At 36.1% G+C, this 14164-nt stretch overlaps 1 protein-coding gene across 6 annotated transcripts in view; it reads right to left on the reverse strand.

Annotated features, from left to right (window-relative positions):
• Positions 1-14164, reverse strand: part of TRPC4 (transient receptor potential cation channel subfamily C member 4) — a 239561-nt gene that overhangs the window by 103226 nt on the left and 122171 nt on the right. The gene's annotated exons all lie outside the window — the stretch shown is intronic.

Genomic DNA, 14164 nt, shown 5'->3' on the forward strand with positions numbered 1-14164 from the left:
GATTTGAACTTTAATCACACAATCAATGCTATGTGAATAATATTTTTGGCAATATTTGTTGGACCAGATGAATGTCAAACTGTATAAGAGATAAAAATGAAATGCAATCAATCAATATTATTTAAATTGTTTTATCAAGTTTTACATCAAATATTCCTTTCATTAAAATAGTTAAAAGCAAACAAAATGATTATATTTTGTATATGTTTGCCTAAATATTATCTAAGTAGTACGTCCCTTTCCCCACCTCCATAGGAGCTAGCTACTATTTCTTTTTTCTTTCCCCATATAGCATTTATCTTCGTTGTATGCATAGAAGGCCGTCAACAAAAGTTATATGCAAAGGTTTGTTATTTTTTCCTCACCAATGGTCAAGTTATTCCTCAACATAAAATCTCTTAGAAGAACTGCCATCAAGGTATTATACAAATGGGTTGTTTGACTTGAAGAAAAAACAATGTAGCATTAATTCCACAAACATGTATTGAGCTCATACCTAATGTACCAGTGCCATTGTAGTTGCTGAAGATAGCAAAATAAATAAAGATTTCAGTTCTTGGATTCAAGGAGCTCAGAGTCTCATGAAGGGGAGAGACCTAAAACAATTAATAATAACATAATGTGGTAAATGTATATGCTGTATATATAGAAGAGGGAGAACCAGTCTAACCTGAGAAATGAGGGGAAATTTATTAAGACCCAGTTTTAACATCATGAAGAAAGAGTAGGATCTAGCCAGAGGTAATTGTTTTATTTCAAACCAATGAAACAATGAGATAATGAGTGGGGAAAAATTGACAGCATTCCTGTTAAGAACTAAAACAAGACAAGGGTGCCACTTTTACCCCTCCTATTCAACACAGTACTGGAAGTACTAGCAAGAGCAATTAGGCAAGAGAAAAAAATAAAAAGCATCCAAGTTGGAAAAGAAGAAGTAAAATTAATCCTGTTCAACGATGACATGTCTTACAGCTAGAAAACCGTAAAGGCTTCACAAAAAAACTCTTAGATTTGAATAAATGAATTCAACAAAGTTTCAGTATATACAAAGCCAATGTACAAAAATCAGTAGCGCTTCTGTATGCCGATAACAATCTAGCTGAGAACAAAATCCAGAAGGCAATTTGATTTACAAAAGGTACAAAGAAAAAATACCTAAGAATATATTTAGCCATGGAGGTGAAAGATCTTTACAACGAAAACTACCAAGCACTGATGAAAGAAATAGTAGATGACATACACAAATGGAAAAACGTGCCATACTCACAGATCAAAATCAATATAATTAAAAATGATCTTACTGCCTGAAGCAACTACAGATTCAACTACCAATGTCATTTTTCACAAAATTAGAAAAAGCAATTGTAAAATTCATAGGAAATCAAAACCAAAACAAAACAAAATGCCCAAACAGTCAAAGCAATCCTGTAATCCCAACATTTTGGGATGCCAAGATGGGTGGATTGCTTGAGCTCAGGAGTTTCAGGCCAGCCTGCGCAACATGGCAAAACCTTGTCTTTACAAAAGATACAAAAATTAGCCCCGTGTGGTTGCAGGTACCTGTGGTTCCAGCTACTTGGGAGGCTGAGATGGGAAGATCACTTGAGCCCAGGAGACAGAGGTTGTAATGAACTAAGACTGCGCCAATACACTCCAGCTTGCATGACAGAGTGAGACCCAGTCCCAAAAAACAGCGAGCCTAAGAATAAAGTCACTTCTGTTGCATTCAATGGGTCATGCAGGTAGCCAAGGCAGGCTCTGATTCAAGAGAAGGGAAATTAGCCAGCACCTCTAAATTTGCATTTATCTCTAATCTATCCCATCAAGCTTTTGGAGATGATGGATATAAAATAATCAAGGATGACTCAGATTTCTAACATGAAAAACCGGGAGTGCCTCCTACTTTAACAGAGATGATAGAAGGACTAGACTTAAAGAGAAAGACAATGAGTTCTTCTTTGAAGAATAGGAGTTTCAAAAAATAATAAAGATAATATTGATCTACATATTTAATCATGATTAAATATCACAGCATTTTATAACAACCAGGTTCCTTGGTATTGACGATCCTAGGTCTTTATGACCTAGTCTTTGTGTTTTTTCCTAATTTCAGCTTCTGCCCACCTGGATTTATGATCATTTATTTTGCACTTACTATATTCTAAGTACTGTTTCAGGGATTGAAACTGCACTAGTAATCAAATCAGATAAGGTGACACAGATACAGGTGGAGGAGGATAGACAATAAATAAACACACAAATAAAATTATTTTGGATTTTTATAAAGGTTGCAAAGATAATAAAATTGTGATATAAAAGGGAATAATGGGTGGGAGAAAAGGATACCAATGAGATCAAGTGTTCTGGAAGTCTTCACTGAGAAGATGATAATATGAGCTGAGACCTAACAGAGGAGCCATTCACACTTGCCCAGCAGAGATAAAATGAGGGTAGAGGCTATGGGTTTGGAATGAGGACAGAAAGGTCACTGAATGTGCCCCCGTGTTCCATGCTCTTCTTTGCCTCCATGAATCTGCACAGAGTATTTCTTCCCCATATGCCTTTTTGTAACTTGTTTGTCTGAATAAATCCTATTTTTCCACTGAAACTCAATTAAGGTGTTTTATTTTTAGGAAAGTCTCCCATAAAATCTCAAATTTAGAAATATTTTCCTGGGCTTCAATAAGGTGGCTCTTGGAAATCTCATTTTATTATCTAAGCAAGAGCAAAATTCCAGGTTTTAGGAAACTTCTGAAAGAAATTTGAACTTGGCCTAGGGCTTGCTGTGTTCTCATTTTGCCATACTTAGTCTTTGGCACCAAAAATACACCTTTTGTGGAATTGAATTTAGAGACAGAGAGATCTCTGCGGTGGGAGCTCCAATCCCCTCTGCTAGCCTCCTCACGTGCTCTCTGTCTTAGCTGCCAGCAAGATTTCCAGCTTCACCCCAGTGGTCAAAGAGAAGGACCACATGTTTGAGATGATGGATATGCTAATTAGCCTGAGCTGATCACTATACATTCTATGTATCAAAACATCACTGTGTACCCCAGGAATAAGTACAATTATTAATTTGCAATTAATAAGATAAAAAGAGGAGAATCAAGAAAAGGGTAAAAAGAGGTTTCAGGGCTACATGTCCCGGAGCTGCCTGGGAAAATCACTGTTCATAGATAAGCGCATGGAGAAAAATAACAACAACGTCCATCATTTAACACTGTATCAGTGTTGTGAAGAATTTTTTTTTTTCCAGCAAGCATTTACAAACAAGAAGGGAGCTAGCAAGGAACCATGGAGGATGGGCTTAGTTTGCTCCTTCTGTGCATGCAGAGGGCATACCACTCCATGTTCCCTAACACTCCGAAGGAGAAAGGGAATAGGGCGTGAAACAAAAACCATAGAGCCATGTGATTGCTTTCCCTGCTCTATACCACCTAGAAGCCATTTGTAAACACATAGCTTCAGAATTCAGCTTCAGAATCACGAACCGCCAAATTATAGCACAGGCATTATCAATCCTAGAGAGTTTTACTGTATGTCTTTGTTTCTAAAAATTCAAACATAAAATAATTAACCTCTATTTAGAAAAATTATGACTATGCCTAACAGGGTCAAAGATTAATGAAGGTGAGGAATAAGTAAAAGTGTTCCCTCTCATATGCATAATTTATGAGAACTCAAGCAGGAGTTTATATCTCAAAATCAACAAAAGTTTCTTAAGAACTATAACGTTTCAGTTTCATAAACTTCCAAAAGACAATCTATTGGCTTTCTGTATTTTTCCAGGAAATATGTTGAATGGAATAAGCTGTTAAGGCTGTAACTCTAAAAGCTGGCAATTCTTGTGTTTTGTGATGAATGACAGAGAAAATATGGGTCACTAAATAATGGCCTAAGAGAAAATAACCTTGAAGTATAAATGTGAACATTTGTATAACAGAAACAAGAGAAAGCCTTTTCCATCATTGACAAACTACATGATTGTATCTGAATAATGGAAACCTGATGATCTTATTGCTAGCACTTTCTTGTCAATCATCATAGTCAGAAGTACCTGTTTTATGCTGAAAAGCAATTCGTTTGAGGGCCAAGGGAAGGTATCCAATACACAATGTAGTTTATCAAATATATTATCATTAGCCTAATGTTTTTGATTCTTGTTTTGGCCAAATGAAAGCTGCATCATAAAGAGCTGCTTATGTACATTTTCTCAGGTGAATAGAAGAGTACACTTCCTTGAAAATAAATTTTAAAATATTTATTTAAAGCAGTATCAAATAAAAGTTTTTATGTCTAATTTAAAACCAAAATTTGCTGTTTTATGTTTTATAAGACACACTTGTCACTTCTTAAACAGTGCTGTTTAAAAGGACAAATTTATACGATGTTTTGGACACACACAATTTCAAATTTAACTGTGGGAAAAAAACACTTTCAGATAGGAATTAGAAGACAGTGGTTACATGTAACTTAATTAGCTGTAAAGAAACTCATGGGGATTGAATTCTAAGGTCTAAAAGCCTAGTGTGAAATTAAATGCCTAATGACTTGTCATAGGTTCCTGAGCCAGTCTGAAAAGTACCGAATAGGCATTTGCTTCTGCCATTACAGAGTGGCAGGCACTGAAAGGTTTGGTCCCTAGGAGGGGGCTGGGGTAAAGCATTAGGGATTCTGTGATCCATGTTGCCTCTGCCTAGCAACAGCAGGTGTGTGCACAACCATGGAGAAAAGAAAGGCAGAGGCTCAGAAATCGGTCATTGAGCATGTTCTACAGAACAGCAGGAGAGAAAACTAAGCTACAGGAATTCTGCTTTATATCTTTTTTCTACAGATTTCACAATTCACATGGCTCAGTGTAGTCTCATGTATGAAAATCCTTTCTAAGAGTATAGCTAAGATTCTGAGGTATAGCAGTCAGGTTCAAAGGGCATACATAACCAATGCCTAAAATATATTTTAAAATGCAATTCAGATGGGCAAGTTAATATCAAGTATGTACTACACAATGTAAGTTGTTTTGAAAGCCTGTAATGGGAAGAGTTATTAGGGGCTGGAATGAATTTATATATTATACTTTTTTGGTGACAATATATATCTTAACATAAATAGTTTGGAGTACTGATTATATCAATAGACTTAAGAAAAACAAACTTTTTTCTTTTTATTTTTGAGACAGGGTCTCACTCTGTCACCCAGGCTGAAGTGTGGTGGCGCAATCATGGCTCACTGCAGCCTCAACCTCCTGGGCTTAATTGATCCTCCCATCTAAGGCTCCCAAGTAGCTGGGAGTACAGACACACACCACTATGCCTGGCTAATTTTTTTTTTTTTTTTTTGTAGAGACAAGGTTGCACCGTGTTGCCCAGGCTGGTCTCAAACTCCTGAATTCAAGTGATCTGCCTGCCTTGGCCTCCCAAAGTGCTGGGATTACAGATGTAAGCCAGCACGCCCAGCCAACTTCTTTTTGATATTCAAAATAGTAACGTAACCAACAAGAAGCAGATGAGTGTTTATAACAAGTATTAAAATGTTAAATGATGAAGCTAACACTTCCTACACTTTCTGCTGCATAGTATATAGTGGAATCATGTATTTTTCTGCATATGCTTAGCCTTTTATATTGGGGGCCCAAGAACAGACAAAAAATAGTAACAATAATAATAATAATAATAGCTGATAATAATAGATAGCCACTCTTTCATGAGGAAATATGCCAGGAAATATGCTAAGCTCTGTACTTGCATTATTACATTTCATCTTCACAAGGCAACCTATTTTGGAGAAGAGAAAATAGAAATGCAAAGGATAAGTTGTCCAACACTACATCCTTGGTTAGGAGCAGAAAAGAGCACTATATCCAATTCATAGACCTTATTTACTTATTTATTTATTCCATTTTATTTTATTAATTTGACAGGGTCTCATTCTGTTACCCAGGCTGGAGTGCACTGGTACAATCTTGGCTCACTGCAGCCTCAACCTGCCTCGCTTCAGGTGATCCTCCCACCTCAGCCTCACAAGTAGCTGGGACTACAGGCACATGCCACCATGCCCAGCTGAATTTTTTTTTTCTTTGTAGAGACAGAATTTTGCTATGTCACCCAAGCTGGTCTCCAACTCCAAGGCTGAAGTGATCTGCCTTGCCTCGGCCTCCCAAAGTGTTGTGATTTCAAGAATGAGCCACAACAACCAACCTGTTCTTTTACTTTTAATATAATATTTTATTTCAACTGCAGAGAGATGAGTTACTTGATACCAATAAAACATTTTCCCCACAGTTCTTATGCCCTTAGATGATCAGAAATTTACATGGAAGAAGATATGTCTATGGTATATGTATTAGGAATGGAAAGGTTTTCTTTCTCTACGCCCTAAGCTACTTATTCCAGGGCAGGGAAAATGTTAATGTATGATCCCTTTCTTTCTACGTGCTGATCAACAGCCATCAATAATTCCTTGCCTGGTTGTCTTTCCATTCCCCAGGTCTACTCCTCCATTTTAAATAGGATATTGATTTCCTACCAGACTCTTTTGTTTTGAAGATAGGGGAAATAAAGAAATGAAGGCTCTGAGAGTCCTGAGAAATTAGCAGGATGTACAGTAGGTAGAGAGGATGGCTTCTGGTTCTGGGAAGCCATAATAGAATAAGGAAATGGCAGGGTGGATAGTGAGGCGAGAGAAAGATGGGAAAAATTTGAAATAAGTTTCATGGGATGTCATGAATGCAAGGACTTATTGAAGCCAAATTTCTTCATGCAAAGTGCTATGTTTAAAAGCTGTCCGGGTGAGTTTGATACTCAGACACATTTGGGAGCCATTGTCTTCTCTACCTGAGAGAGTCAAGAAAATCTACAGAAGCTTGAAGTCACAGGCGAAACCTCAAGCGATAATTTTAAGTAATGCTCAACCTTGATGGCACATTAGAATTATCTGGAGAGTTTGAAGCTTAGAAAGTTTCAAAGATGTGGTGAACATCCCAGATGTTCTGATTTAACTAGTTTTAAAGTGGGATATATGCAGCAATGTAGTGTTTACAAACTTCCCAAGTGATTCTAATATGATCCAGATAAAACCCATTGCAATAGATGAACAAAGGAATAGGGCTGACGCCAAGAGATGCCTGATATAAAGGCCTAGAAGGGGAAATATTGCAACAATGTTATGAATGTTCCCACCTGGCTGAAATACAGACTCTAAGCAGTGACGGTGTGCATTAAGAAAGGTTAAACTGAAAATTTAGGCAGAATCCACATAAGACTGTTGTGGCAGTTGGACTTTACGTGATAGACATTACAAGGCTTAACACAGAGCTCTTGTGCTCAGATTTATGATGACCCAAACTGAGGGTTTCCCTGGGCTTGGGATTTTCAATTGTATAACTGGGAAAGTTTTTCCTAGATCTGCCTTTCCAAAAAATAAAACAAAACAAAAAACCTTTAGTAGTGTTGTGAGTAATGTTTTGGAGGAGGTTGATAGTAGAGGCAAGGTGTTCAACTGGAGAAGCAAAATGTGAAAACAAATAATGAAAAGAAAAACCAACATTTGCAATAAAGGAATGTTTCTACCATACAAAAGGGAAAACGATAACTAATTTTAACCTGGGTATAATTTAAGGGAAGGTTTTTCAGAGAAAGTGGTATTTGAGGGGACATTGGAGGACATGAATCTTTTCAAAGCAGTTTAAACATAGAAGAAGCATAAGGGAAAAGGACATGGTAATTGAATCTCATTCAGATAACCCAGTGTGTTAAATAAGAAAACCAAACTAAGGAAAAGGCGTTACCAACTTTACTTACATAAATGACTCAGCTATGACGAGGAACACCATAAGGACTATGGTGTTTTCTCTCATGTTTCTCCCAGTAATCTCTTTGCTCTCCTTCTCTAAGAGTTATTTGATGTCCATGAGAAAAAGTCTCCACAGCATGAGATTTTTTTTTTTTTTTTTGAGATGGAGTCTCGCTCTGTCGCCCAGGCTGGAGTACAGTGGTATGATCTCGGCTCACTGCAACATCTGCCTCCTGGGTTCAAGCAATTCTCTTGCCTCAGCCTCCTGAGTAACTGGGATTACAGGCACTCACCACCACGCCCAGCTAATTTTTGTATTTTTAGTAGAGACGGGGTTTCACTTTGTTGGCCAGGCTGCTCTCAAACTCCTGACCTCGTGATCTGCCTGCCTCGGCCTCCCAAAGTGCTGGGATTACAGGTGTGAGCCACTGCACCTGGCCAGCATGAGATTTTCAAACTTATTTTTAAAAAATTTTCATAGCATGAGATATTTTCCCCAAATTATATATACTCCAGTATGTCATTTATAGGCATAATAAAATACGAAATGTATATTTTAGACATCCCAGATTAAACAATAGTAAACATGGAGAAAAACAAAAGATTCTAAGACAGTCAGTGGTTAACAATGGTCAGCTATGCTGTCAAATTTGTAGCAAGTACAAAGGTCTAGCATGGCTGCTGACCAGACACCAAAATCCACTGAATCTAAGAGGAGAAAGTCATTGTTTCCCAACACCAACCCAAGGCCCTTATGAGACAGCAAGGATGCAACATTATCATTAACTTACCTGTGTGATTTTTTTTAAAGAAGGGTAGGGTACAACCTCGAGGGTTAGTAATTTCAAAATAAAAAATAGGTAGAGAGAGATGTTATTGTCCTTCAACTACTAACAGAAGCACAAAATGGCATCTTGCTATAGATCTCAGGTATGTAGATATCAGGTAAATAAAGAACACGAGTGGTGTTTTTAATTTGTTTGTTGATTGATTTTTAATATGAAGTTCATATTGTAGTAAGATTGGATTTAAATGATTACTTTTTTGCCTTTTTCAAATAAAATTTGAATTAAAAACCTGTTGGCGTGATAAACTCATCAAAAAAGAGTTTATAAATTAAAGGTCATGATATACAGACAAGTATGGTTCTAGGCAGTTTTAAGAAAACACAAACCACAGTGTCTGCTCTATTTGTTATTTAACTGCTTTAGTACTCTTGTGATGCACCCCAACTCTCACCCAAGGTGTCCCTTGGTTGTACTGAGGCTGGCTACACCCTATGTGTTTCCTCTGTCCCTACATTCTCCCCCACCTCCTCTGTCTCCTTTCTCACAGCAGTCTTGTTTCTTGCTTCCATATCAAGGGGTTTGAAATAAATCAAGAAACAGAGCCAACAATCTTGAGATTAAGAGAGCTTTAAAGAGCTATAATTGTGGAACATTTCAAATCAATTTAGTTTACTATGCCATGGATGGTGTCTGATTGACATGAATCTCTTCACATTTTCTCCATTCCCCCAAGACTGGATAAACAGAAGGTTAGGAGGTCATGAGCAGAGGGCTGTTCAAATGTTGATTTTTCTCCTTCTTTAACAATCCCATTAATGTATAGGACAAAACCCAAATTAGTTCCAAAATTTAAGCTAATGTTGCAAAGCTGCTGAAATACCTTCATGAAAGGGAAAGGCAAATTAAATATATATATATGTATGGTGTGTGTGTGTGTGTGTGTGTGTGTGTGTGTGTATGTATTCTTATGCTATTTACTATGTAGAGATTACTTTTCACTTTAGTTTGAAAAGCTATAGAGAGTTTGAATTGTAATGTTTTTAGACAGAAAAATCTATTTCCTTGCTTTTTATTTTTATTCGACATCTAGGCTACTCTGCCTTTTAATTAGTTACTTCACAATATTGTCAATCTTGTAACAAAAACTAGGGAAGGTCTTTGCTGTAAAAAATAGTTAAGAAATGTGTTAAGCTTCCCATTCACATTTAGTAATCTTACAAATATTAGGCAAGAGGAATGACTACACGGAAGTAATTTTAACTGCCACAGACTCTGCACCTGCAAAAATCATGCCAGAAACCAAGGGACAAGTTTTTTGTCTAAGACATGTCCTCAGTCATACCTTGCCTTTATGTTACATACAGGGCAATAATCAGTTTTAAGGGTATGACTACATGCTTTTTGTTTCGAGTTTCCTTTGTTATTATTCATTAAATGATTGGCATTGGGATGGAAGTGCTTGGTCAAGGGAGCAACCTTAAACCTTAAATCTGTCCCATTGCAGAATGGTACTTGAAAGATTATTGTTTGACACAGAAACATAAAAGTGGAGTAAGAAAGAAAAGAAAAGTGTTTTCACACTCTTTGGAGAAATCAAGTGCTTCATCACAACGTGAAAGCAAAGAAAACTTCATGTTGAAATGCAAGGCTTTCATTACAAGCGAGCTGAGTCATAAAATAAATTCATGTGCTCAACAAAGCTAGGCTAGTAGCATCAGTTTTCTCAGGTTTATCCAATGTTCAGGATGATGGCCGGGTGGAGGCAATGTGGTGTGATAGTTAGAGACAAGATTTTGTAGTTAAGATCTGGATTTGCAATCTGGCCCCAATATTTAACAGAGTAACACTGCACATTATATAACCCTCTGTGACTCCGATTTTTTCATGAAAAAAAAAACAACAACAAATAGTTCATACTTCACAAGTGTATTTGGAGGTTTAATATAATAAACCATGTAAACAACTTAACCCAGTTGCTAAAATACATTCATTTGAATTGATACAAGATGTTTGTTCTGCTAATATATGATCAATACCATTACAGCATCATTAGCCTAGAATTAATAGAAATAATAAAATTCTTCTTTCTATGATGCTGCTGCTTAGAAAGAATATATAAAATGAAAATGTAAAAATATCTATGGCATGAAATTAACACAGAGCTTTCTCTTTGGATGAGATTAGAGAAGTACCAGAACGAGTCTGCAATCAAATCCTGCCAACATTAATTGTTTTAATATGTTGATTCATAAGGAAGCTGTTATTAGGAGATTAACCCAAATAGTGCAAGTTATTCAGGCAAAGAAACATGCAGGGAACAATCCAGATCTAGGAGCATCTGTGACTTCATTCAGGTGCATTCATTACCGAGCACCTTCTGTATGTCAGGGGCTACAGTATGACTGGTGAGTAAGATGGATGTGTTCCTGACACTGCCTAGAGGAGAAGATGGAAAAGTAATAACACAATGCAATATAGGGTGTGTATAATGAGGACATTTATCCAAGAGAGTCTATGGAGGGGTTTGCTTCATAGAATGCTCTTGCCGTGAGACAAGACGTGAGATGACCTTTAAAGAGTGTGCAGAACTTAGCTATGTGAATGAAGGTTAATGAGAAAGCATTCCAAATCCTGAGAGATGGACTAAAGATAAACCTCAGACTTGTTTAGACCAAACCAAGGAAAACTGTTGGTAAGAAAGATATGAAGCAAGACATGCTAAAGCAGAATTTTCTTTAAGGCACATGATCTTACTAGAAAACCTTTAATATTTGAATTTAATAATTTCTGAATAACCTAAGAATACATGCTGTAAAACACAACTTATGATTTTAAAAGGTATATATGAAAGTAAAATGTTATTCCTGAATTTTTTAAATAATGCTATCAGTTATCCAATGTTATTTTGCTTTGGGAAAATCTTCAATCTGAGAAAAATATGCTCTTTGATAGTAAATGCAAGCTACTCCAGAACAACTGTATAAGAATTTCGTTTTCATTTTTTTCTCCATTGAAATCTCAAAACATTTTGAAAGGAAAAAAATTCCAATACAATGTCTTTTAAAATTGTATCTTTTGGGGAGGATTGCTTGAACCCAGGAGTTCGAGATCAGCCTGGGCAACATAGCAAGACCCCATATCTACAAGAAAAGTATCTTTTAAAAAATAGCACTAATTCTTATTTTTTTGTTACATGCTATATGTTTTTTGCTATCTTTTATCTTGTATTATTAGGCTTTTTCACCCTTCCATAACTTCATATTAGCAAGAATACAAACATCTCGAGAGAAGTGTTAGAAATCATCATATGCCTTCCATTGCTTTGCTTCTTACATACTGAAGATGGGATTATAGTTATGGCTTTTTCATAGGTTTTGACATTGAACCCACTTTTTATATTTATAACATATACAGAAGAACATAAGCAAAGAAAACATGTTCAGTAAGGAAGAACATTTTTAGTGGTTCAGGAACAAAATGGAGAACATATATTCAATATTTTATTGTCTCTCCTAATAGGCTATAAGCTCTATGAGAGCAGAGACCTGACACCTGGGAATCCCAAGTGCCCTGTGCATTGCCTGGAATGTGTTCCGTGAAATATATGTTGAAAGAGTTATTAAGGAAATTAATGCATGACCAAAGTGTATTAATTGCTTTGTAGGTAAAAATATAAAAATAAATATGCAAGAAATTCAAATTACAATTTCTATCTCGAACTACTCTTTGACAGGAATTTGGCAGCTTCAGTTAATGCAATATCATTGACAGCATTCTGTTATGAGGATATGGTAAAGGAGTTTATGAGTATTTTGTTCCCAAGCTTTCACAAAAGTTATTGTGGCCAAAGACGACGTTAAATCGGCTTCGATGCCATGACCAAAATGAGTGCAGGCAAAAAATAAATCTGAGTTCATTCACTGGCTGCAGGGAGACCTAAAGAGCAACAGGTGAGCAGAGCAGGCTGCTTCTGTGTTCTCCGTTTCATTTCATGAATTGTGCATCTTGGGAACTTTATTCCATTAAACATTTGTAGGATAATATTAACACTGAACAGCTACGGCATAAGAGAAAATCTTTGCAATCGTCTTGTCGATTCTTTAAACCCCCTTCTCCAAAGAAAACCTAAAGAAAGCAAAGCATACTACTGTGCTAATATGGATCTTTAAGAAGATTTAGGCCATATCAATATTTCAATATTTTTCAAGTCTGAAGCCCGCAATGACTTCTTATCTTCCCATTTACCACTTTGAACATCTTTCATCAATGTATCTTATCATTGTGTAGTAAAATTACTCTAGTTTCTTTAAAATATTAGATCTCTGAGTCCAAAACATAAAAACCTAAGAAAATGAGTTAATACTGCTGACAAGGACTCAAAATAGCAAATTGGATTTTAGAGTTAGAGGAAATGGACACAAAAGAAGCTGTTCACTTCAGTTTTAAGGGAAAGGTTCATTTCACCTTGTTTCAGGCTTCCATGACAACCAGATTAGCTTAACTAATCACGTAACTAGAGGAAAAAATTGAGAAAACAAGTTCAGGTATCTTGAACCTTGAGTATTTAGTGAGTAGCAACAGACAAAGTAGCTAGGGCTTATATGGGATCATCAAGGCCAAATTCAAAAGAAACTGAGTACATTTTACAATTCAGAAGTCTTTCACTTTTTCTCTTTCTCTTTTCATCTTACATAGCATTTCCAAGTATTGTTCTGGAATAGATAATTACTATCATTTAAGAGTGAACAGAGAACCAGTATTTTCTTCAGATAGATGTAAACAGTCTTTTGAGAACTCACTCAAACACAAAGCAATTATTCTGGGCGATTAAGGGTAAGAGGTATGAGATTCTGTTATTTAATACAGCATTTTTAATATATGGAAATTTTACAAGAAATGTATTACTCCCTTACGATGAACTTATTTGGTTTCTTATTCCTGACAAATCAAAAAAATGAGCAAGACATGAGAAAAGTTTTAGTACTTACATCTGCTGTTGTACTAAAGTCTTTTATTTTATTAATACTTTATAATAAGTATTTATTGATATAAATAAAACAATACCATATAATTTACTAAGAGTCTTCACACATCCACATATTTTATGCTTCCTAAAAACCTATGAGGAAAATGTTGTCTATATATACAGTTGTCCCCAAGCATCTGTGGGGGATTGGTTCCAGGACCTCATGTGGATACCAAAATCCATGGCTGCTCTAGCCCTGCAGCAGTTGGCCCTACAGGACCCATGGATAGGAAAAAATCAGCCTTCCATATCTGAATGTTCCACATCCTATGAATGCTGCATTTTCCATCAACATTTGGTTGAATCCAAGGATGCGGAACATGCAGATACAAAGGGCTGATTATATATATATATTATAATTATATATATATATATAATTTCAAATTATATATATATATAATTTCAAATATTAAATTCATTCAGCAGGTGAGAATACTGAAGCTTAAGGAAATCTATCTGCGGCCCCCTAAAGTTACAAGACTTATAAATAGCAGAGCCAGAAATCTCAGTCTGGACAACTAAAATTCATTAGTTTTTCCATTATACCACAGTCAATGTGTAC

The sequence above is a fragment of the Pongo abelii genome, chromosome 14 (assembly GCF_028885655.2).
Source record: "Pongo abelii isolate AG06213 chromosome 14, NHGRI_mPonAbe1-v2.0_pri, whole genome shotgun sequence".
Classification (NCBI taxonomy): Eukaryota; Metazoa; Chordata; class Mammalia; order Primates; family Hominidae; genus Pongo; species Pongo abelii.